Source organism: Diadema setosum, chromosome 1, assembly GCF_964275005.1.
Source record: "Diadema setosum chromosome 1, eeDiaSeto1, whole genome shotgun sequence".
In the NCBI taxonomy this organism is placed as follows: Eukaryota; Metazoa; Echinodermata; class Echinoidea; order Diadematoida; family Diadematidae; genus Diadema; species Diadema setosum.
Window position 1 is genome coordinate 5,889,368 of NC_092685.1, and position 9,923 is coordinate 5,899,290.

A 9,923-nucleotide genomic window follows, 5' to 3' on the forward strand; every position below is an offset into this window, starting at 1 on the left:
ATTTAATTGTCATAACTGTGAGTGACGTACGTTGATTTTTAAGGGGTAACTACTGAAATAATTGTTACAATACCCTCCCCCCCCCCCCCCATTAAAGTCGCGTTGACCTCCACACTTGACTGTCCAATATGCCTATCACGTCAGTCCGCCACGTACAGATGTGTCGCCACAGCCAAGCACGCGGCGCCACGGGAGCTATCCACAGCACCATCCGACACGGGCGGGCGTGGTGAACGTCATCGAGTCGGCTCATTGCGGGCAAACTGCCACTCAATGAGACGGCTGAGTACCCCACCCTGTGCGGGTAGACGGCCGGGTTAGACGTGAACTTAATGTACGATGACGGATGGAGGTTGAAGCAACAGATAAAAGAGCTGGATGAGGAAAGGGGGAAAAAAAGGACCACAACTTTCGCCACTGACCCGATGGTAGCTCTATAATCTTGCAATTAGGCAAGCGATCCCCTGCCGTCATCGCTCGTTGAACCAGCGGGTGGTAGTTATCATTCATGTACGCAAATTATGACTTTCCTTCCTCTGCCCCCTTCTATCTCACTCTTTCTCTTTCATTCTCTTCTTTCCGTTCAATTTTGACTCCGCGAGTGCTGGCTGGGCGCTACACCCATTTAGAGTACAGTGGTTTAAAGAGGCCTAGCGGGATCTAACGGATTTCACGAACACTAATGGTAGTGTTTTCTCTCAATCTGCTGCACTCAGAGCCACCAGTGTAAGGCGCGAGATTACAGATTGATGTTTATTGTTCTGGTACGTACGGAGCTGCCAAATTACCTTCTGGTTATATGCGGTACGCATAAATCATATATTGTCCAACATAAGGGCGAAAAACCATATGAATAATTTCGGACTTCATTTTTTTTTTTTTTTTTTTGGGGGGGGGTAATTTCTGGTTATTAGAAAGGAAAGGTCGTGATTGGGAATAGTGATGCTCATTAAATGGTATCTTTTGACTTCAAGCTTTACACGCATTCACCTTCACTGGCGAACACACACGCACGCTCTCATACATGTTTTGGTTTCTTTATATATTCAAGTGACTTACAAACTTGTCACTCTGTCAGATTGGTGTCAATAAAGTGAAACAAGACGTTAATTACTATATTTTAATAAGTGCAACGGTGTAGCTGTGTAAACATGGAACATAAACATACTTGAAGGAAAGGAAAGAAGGACAAACATAAATCTGTCGTCTGCCATTGTCAATATCCAGGAGATGTAAAACCGAAGTTGAATAGAACATGTTTCAAAAGTTCCGGCGATAATGCCACTCTTTTGTAGTTGAATGTATAACGGACATTTATTTTGTTATACTGTAGATTCCTTATTTCGATCACGTGTATCAATTCTCTTACTGTTGTATCAACAGGTTCCATGCAATTCTTGATGATTACATTTATGATGTACGATGTACTTGTGAAATGTGGAATATTGAACAAACAAACAAACAAAGTGTTGTCCTATTAGTGACAGAAAATAAAACAGTAAAAGGGAACAAAACTCACCTACAGGCTTGTTTGTTTGATTTATCTGTTTCCATCACTGCTGAATAAAGTTAATCATCATAATTTATTTGTATGATGAACACAGGAGCGCATAATATATATCACTTGTGTCCTTTCTGTAGATACCAAATAACGAACAGAAAATGTTTGTTGTTGAATGTTAATAGATCTTTGTTCTGTGAACAGGGCAGTAAATGGACTTCCGTCTCTATGCACATTGTCGCGCATAAAGAAAAATAATGTCACAGGAGATACCCAGAACAATAATTGACGCACTTTATTACCCTCAACTTTTGTCATGTGATCTCATCACATCATTGTTTACGTCTGAGCTTTTTTTTTCCTTCTAGAAGACACAAAATTATTATGATATCTCATTATGAAATCCATTTTTGTATCGTTGTATGAACTGTTCATGATTTTGTTGCACTCGTCATGATTATGGTTTATCTACTGTGACTAAGCGACAGGAATAATGTATGACTGGTATAGCGTACTCTCGTTCATTATAATAGAATATGCCAGCTTCCGTTACAGTGGCACGAGCGCAGTCAGCATTCTTACAGCACATGTTGCGCCTTCCGCTTTTCAGTGATGAAAGTTTAACTCGCAACATCATAAAGTAGAAAAACGAAAGGAGGAAATTAGGAAATACGCGCCATGTTTCAGGGAAATTATGAGTAGGGATAGTTTGCAAGCACACACGAGATCTTTATGACAATTTGTTTTGTTTTGTTTTGTTTGTTTGTTTTTTTGTTTTGTTTTTGGCGACTCCCTCATACATGGAACTTAAACGGTAGGTTCAAGTTATTCTTCCTGTAAACACACAAGGTCATTTCTAAATAGCTAATTCCAGTCAGGATTTTGCTTATGCTGTTTATATGAATTCAAATAACATGATATGCTACAATTTTACACAATATAAGGAGTACACAACAGAGTGGAATTCCAATCAACATATTGTGTCCCATTGGTCTATATGTAATCTCTCTAATCATCCTGCGGTATTAATGCTTAAGTTCTGTTGCCTTGTATTCCGGTGTTTTGTTTTGTTTTTAAACTAAAAGCCGGTCTCCCAGAGCTGCGCACAATAACATACCACAAGCAAAACTCAAGTTTTGTCGTCAGCTAGGATGAACATTTTGATGTGAAAACACGCCACTATGCAGTATAGACGATGCCCTTACTTAATTACAAGTCGCATCGTGCTTGAATTCGCCAACTACTGCAGGAGTATGTTACGGAGAAAGAAGTGCGTTCTTATAGTCTTGCGATCACGCGTTTTGCTTAATACTCTCTCTCTCTCTTTCTTTCTTTCTTTCTTTTTTTCTTTTGCCTCACATGAAGCATGAAATAAAGGCTTACGTTCTTCAAATTTATAGTACTTAAAATGTCACCGAACTTACCTGGATGGCGTCTTGTAAGATTCTGGCTCGCTGTTGTTCCTTATTCTCTCTCTTATTACTCAGAAATGCCTTCCCTCATGTAATTTATCAATGCCGAGACTGGATTGATGTTATTCATTGTCATGGTTATTCGACCAAAATGGATAGGCTGAAGTACATATTATTAATCATGTAGACAAGGGAATGAGAGAGAAAGAGAAAGAAAGAGAGAGAGAGAGGGAGAGAGATATGCACAGGAATAAAAAAAGCAGAATCTACACTCTAAAAAATACCTAGTCAGATATGACTAGAATCTCGTCGTATTTGACTAGATTATAGGATCCCAGGGGCACTTACTCTGTTCTAGTCATTTTTACTAGAAAAAACTAGTCACAGATTTTGAGTAGAAATCTAGTCAATGTTTATGACTAGAAAATCTAGTTGGTTTGACCGGTTTCTAGTAAAAGATGATTAGAATATACTGATCAGTTATTTGACTAGATATGTAGTCAGTGTTGTGATTCATGAATCTAGTCAAATTCAACTAGTTTCTATTCAAAATGATCAGAACATCTTTTCAATCTCACCAATCACACATCAGTCACAAATCAATTATGAATGCAATGACAAATTGTGTAACATTTAACTGACACAAATGCATATTTTATTCTGAACCAATAATCATCGGAACATGCTACTCGTAACACTGAGTATAAAGCTTGCAATGAATATTGCATTGATTCATGAACATCTATGATTTTTCATTCATTTTCTTTCATGACTCTCTCTTTGCAAATTGAAAATTCAGCATTATCAACAATGTGTGTAGAATACAAGGCATGTACACGAACGTTTTTTTTTTTCCTCAAAATTAACATTCATTTTCACTCGGCCTTCCATGACATTCTACCTTGTCACATATCTCAAGTTTCCTAGATCATAACAAACGAGGCATCATGTAAACTACAATAATCAGGCTTTCAGTTGATAGCACATTTAACAATGGCAAGTTAATGATGATAGAGATCTAATTGATCGAAATGGGCTTACAAAAAAAAAATGTTTCGGATAAAAAGTTCACATAGACAATTTGATAATTGATATTTGATAATATTGAGTGATTGATTTGATCAGGGAGCCCCACATACACACAGCTCTCCTGCATTGCGTTCGCACGCCCAGTCAATTGGCGAGTATATACATGTATAGATAACGGGGATCAAATATTTGATAAGAGTCAAAAAGTATGATTGTTCTCATTGGGTACGCTCAAACCCAGCCATCTTTGATCTCATACACAATGCTGAATCATTGTGCAGACTTCCATTCGGTTTGTAGATTCTGAAGTTGAACAATAAAACAATGAAATATCTTTTTTTGGCTCATATCTCAAATTGCCAATGCTGATGAAGCCTTTTTTGATGAAGCATTTTTCTGAGGAAGATGACGGTTTTGAGATTCGAATTATGTTTAACTAAAAATGTCACTATGGCGACTGGCATGCCTCCGCCATATCTCATTATTCTCCATTAGGCGCAGGACATATTGCCAGTGTAAGACCGTATGTTACATGACTGGTACATAATACATTTCTGATGATTATACACAAAGTTCCATGACAGTACTTAAGAGCCACTTTCAATATATGGATGAGCAAAATTTTAGCATTTTCACTTGACCCAAAACTTTTCCTACACAATCTTTGTGCATTAATTTATTTGTGTATATTCATGTATGACTATACATATTTTCTCCGAATGAATATGGAGAAAGTAGTATAATTTCAGCATTCAATAATGCAATTTTAGCATTTTAAGGTGACTTTTGACCCTTGATCTTTGATTTCATGTCCCAAAACATCCACAGAGAAGCAATGTCAGGCAACACATGTACATTGTATATGCATTACGTTTCATGAAGATACCGTGAACCATTTCAAAGATATGAAGAAAAATGTGAAATCTTAGCACTGTCACTCGACCTTTACTTTTGACCTTTGAAATTACGTTGTTACTCCAACAAAGCATAGAATAAAAACGAATCAACCAAATATTATGATCTTGGTGTCATTTTCTTTTGCATCATATACACTATTTAATCTAGGCAACACAAAAAGGGCTTCTACAATAAGGCCACCAAAATCGACCATCCCTCCTTATTATGGCCAGCTCATATAAACCTGGACAATCCCAAAGAAAATTTCCGCATGCCACAATCCACAAAATCAACTATATCTTCAGAAATAGATATGTGTTACAAAAACAGATCAATATACGATGTTACTGTTCAATGAACATTTCAATTCAGCGCCCTAGCTGGTGTACAGTGGAGCCCTTACGGCTTTACTCTTGCTCAACGAAGTTATTAAGCAATACAACAGAGGATGTTGGTGGACCATCACCCATTCCCAGCCCATACACATACTTTTGCAAATATGTTATGTATGACTGCACTGCCAGCAGTAGTTGATGTCCAACACATAAGTAAGTTTGAAACATACATCTACTGCTTTCAGCAGAGATGTGCAAGGGATCGCATCTCCTTCAACAGCCACGAATGCCTGCTCCGGATTCTTTCTCCCCCCGAAGACCAGGACATGAGGTTCTCGTTTCCCTTCCAAATACATAGGCAGGTTCGTCCCATCTATATGTAAAAAAGCAAATAAAGAAATTTCTCTAATAGCTTTAATAAGAGATTAACAAACAGATAAAAGACAAATATTCAAAATTTTGATCCACAACCAAGGCATAAAAGAGAAGTGCTTTTGAATAATCTAACCAATATAAAAACACAAACATCAATCAGTGTATCAAACATGAATTCTGTTGATATACCATCATAAACATTGGGAGATTCATTCATTTTCTGAATTTGGAAAAAATATTGCCAATGAAAGCCCCCTTCATCTACATGATTTTGCCATGCCACTTTTATATCATTTTTTTTTTACATTTCCTTCTGCACACCTCTATCTTCAGCCCTTCACCAGTTTATGGTTTTAATTTACTTGATCTTGCCTTACAATATATCAAGCGGACAGTGAGATAATTCCAGCTGCAATAAACTATGGACATACGAAGCACATTTTATTATGGTGACTGTAATTGTTATCATTATCATTAGTAGTAGCACTAGTGGTAATACTGTTATTAGTATTCTTATCATTATCATTAATAGAAATTCCATCGATTACTTACTAAATGAACAGGAATCAGCAAGCATTTTCAGAGCAATTTGACTATATGGTGAATTAAAGGATAACTAAATGTCAATTAAAGGATAAAAGGAATGTGTTCACTTGACTGAATATAGATCTCAAGTGACAAATATTTCATAGCATGTCAACTGACCCATTCACACAACACAGGGTATTGCACTATTTTCAGTGTTAGATCCCTATTTCTATCATCACCTTCTCGACATTGATGAATGCAGGCATGCTCTCTTCCATAGTTGCACGCTGTACACTTCTCTGCCCGTTTCTTCACCCCAGCTGGAAACAACAGAGGAAGAACCTGTAGAGCCAGGTTGCTCTTCTCATCATCTAAGGAGAACACAAACATTAGCAAACAAGTTCATGAAATGTGGCACGTGGAGTTTTATTATCTTTTTAATACTTTCTCTCTGTAAAAATTCAAATGACAGAGAAGATACACATTTCAATTCCAATCATCCATTATAAAGGTTGCATTCTCTAGAGGGTTGCATTTTTTCTCAATCTATTACCAAAATTAGTTTTATTTCATTTATTCATATCAGAGTTTTTAATTTTAAATCTTTATCAAGACTCAGGAAAAGATTCATATTTTTCAAGGATTTCAAAAGATCAATAGATTATGTATCAAATTAAAGAACATTCAATGGTCTTTTAACCTGGTATTTGAAACAAAGAGAAACTTAATGCATGAGTGAACACATTCATTTTTCTCTTCTAATGGATCCAACCCCCCCCCCCGTCAAAAAAAAAAAAAGAAAAAAAAAAACTACTACAGATGAATCCTCGACTGCACAGGGTCAAAATTTATGTCTCCACCTTTGCCAGATCAGGAATATGACAGTGTCAATTTGAAATGTATTACACAAAGTGGAAAATAAAATCTACTTAAATGACGTTGCGTCAGGCCCATTTCATATTGATCTAATGGTTCTCAACACTTAACCTGATTAAGCCCGGGCTATTTTGGCGGGGTAGTAGCTCGGGAAGGGTGTGATGTGAATAACAAGTGTTTTATGCAAATAGTGGCTGCCGGCCAGATCAAATAATGTCAACGGTGGGCGAGGTCGAAGGTCATTGACATTATGTTTGCACGTAAACCATGCAGATTCCCCATCTATAGGCCAATGTTGTGATCCCAACTCTAATATGATCGTTGTCCCTCTCATATGCAAGTATGATTCATGTTTGATCCACCAAATAAATAGTTAGCACAAGAGTGTCCTTTTCACATATATAAACGCAATGACCTTGACCTTTAAAATTGTGACCCCAATATCTGCTTAGATCATTGTCCCTCCTATATAATGCATACACGAGTCAAATGGTTAAGTTCCCGTGAGATTTGTGCTATTTTCATGGTAATGTGATACCTGAATGTGGATCTTCGACATTGAGAATCTTCTTCCACTGCACTTGTTTTTCTGCATATTCCAGAACTCTTGCTGACATTTTCGGCCATTTTTCGAAGAGGGCATCTGCAGAGTTCACTTTCGAAAAGTATCCGAAAGCCTTGATCAACCTGCGATATATAAAATCAGAAGTTAACATGTAGGCCTTTCATTATAAAATCAACAAACCCCAATTATAACTTATGCATCATCAAAAATAGGATTTCATGAAAAATTATTAAAAGATATTGAAAATTTCATGGTAAGAGCAAAGGGAAAACATAGGATGTTCAAAATAAGACATTTTGCGATCAAAAGTCAAATTTATCCATTTATAAGATGTTACCACCTTATCCTACCTCATTCTCAATTACATTTTGGAAATCCTCTGGAAATTCATTTTTGAAAATGTATATCTTTAGGGATAGAATTGAAATATTTTAAGTTATGACCACTTTGATCCTCATAGGTGCACAATATTTAGGTGTCCTAAAGGATACTTTTTTGTTTAACTTAAAAACTAGAAATGTCGCTGTGCCACTGGTATGCCTCCGCCATATCACATTATTCTCCTTTATGGGTACAGTACATATTGCCAGTGTGAGACCATAATATAACATGACTGGCACACAATCATTTTCTGGGGATTATGAACCCAGTTCCATGACAGTACTTCAGCCACATCAGTTTGTCGAATTTCCCTTTAGATATGTCAGTGTCATTAGACTTTTAATTCTAGACTTAATTATAGTACATACACAGCCCTGTCGCTCAACCAGCTCCGCACGGCGTCTGGTCAGGCTATTCTAGACTAAGTCTAAAACTATTTTACACGCAAGTGCGCGCTTGCATAGTGAATGAGTGTGGACCTATTTCACGATAATGCCTCTAGAGCTTCTCACTATTTAGGGGTTCTATATGAAGGCTAGACCTTTTGTCTGGAACTGGTGGTAGTTTCTACAGTAGACCTATAGATCCGAGGTCTAGGCTACCATTGTACCAAGCGCAAGTGTCAGTTAGATCTAGACCAAATGAGAAGAGGACTGAAAGGGCTTAGACTAGCAAAAATAAATACGTTGTAGTTAGAAGATCTAGACTAGATGTTCAATTACCAAGTATCTAGATCTATGTGTATTTGACTATATTTCTAGCTTATCGTATCAGGAAAAGATCAAGCAACTAAGACTAACTGCTAGATTCTAGTACGGTACTTTACACGCAAGTGCACGCGTGCGAAGAAGTGAATGAGGACCTATTTCACAATAATGCCTCTAGACCTAGTACTTTACCTACATCCTTATACTATAGATCTACTAGAGTTCTTCTACATGAAGGCTAGACCTTTTGTCTGGTACTACTGGTACTGGTAGATAGGTCTAGGTCTACACTACACAGTACAGAGACTCGATAGATAGATCACCGGTCTATAGGCTACCATTGCATTGTACCAAGTGCAGTTAGAACTAGGTGCCAAATAGATCTTGGACCGAAGGAAAGAGGACGGGTGGGGACTGACAGGGATGAGCCAAAATGAATTAAGCCCCCTAAAAATATGACGGAGATCGGCTCGTTCGCCTGTGACTTGCGAGTGCGCGGTTGTTTGTGAAGTCATTCGAAAAGTGAACCTTCTGCTAATTGAAAGGTGGTGAAGTGCGGTAAATCTGATTACATCACCGTAATCGTCTCTAACCAAATTAGTACAGACCTCCCAATATTGTAACAGCATATCTTACAATTGCTTGAAACCATATTTGCCACAAAGCCGATTTTGGGGGGATTTTTTTTTTTTTTTTTTTTTTTTTTGCAATGTTCACCGATGTTTACGCTGCTAATCATTGCCGCCCAACAACGCAACGGTTCATGCAGCACGTTTTACACATTTAGGCTAGGCGCGAACAATTTGAGGCAACTTGATAGGCCCAAGGCAGCAGCAGCTCTCCCCCGAGCTCGCCCAATTTTAGCGAATTATCTTTTTAGATAATACTGAATCAATACCTAATATGAAGCTGTACACTACAAGCTTCTAAACACGATTTAAAATATGCTACAAAATAAATACAGCACTTACCCTCAAAATTTTTGATAGATTTTGTCGAGGCCCCACTCAGAAAGCTTGTCATCCACAAACTCCATTTTGATCAAGTACGTACGTACGTACAACGTGGCGCTTGCTAGGGTACTGACGCTCAGCATACTGAGTACACTCCTCACGGATCGTGCGATCGAGTAATTTTGCTCTCTGCCTGCTGCGCCGCCATCTAGCTCTTTGCGTGCAGCGCGCAGACAAGAGCCAATCACGTTTCAAAGAAGTGTTGACAAGACGGTTCTAGCTAAAGCGTAAAAACGATTGACTCGATTGTAGTCAAAATTGCTTGAAAGTTGATAGAATTCTAGTCAAAATAACTAGAATTTAG

At 37.8% G+C, this 9,923-nt stretch overlaps 1 pseudogene; it reads right to left on the bottom strand.

Annotated features, from left to right (window-relative positions):
* Window positions 1–4,879: 4,879 nt before the first annotated feature.
* On the bottom strand, window positions 4,880–7,668 carry LOC140247027 (uncharacterized; annotated as a pseudogene).
* Between the last annotated feature and the right edge of the window lie 2,255 nt (window positions 7,669–9,923).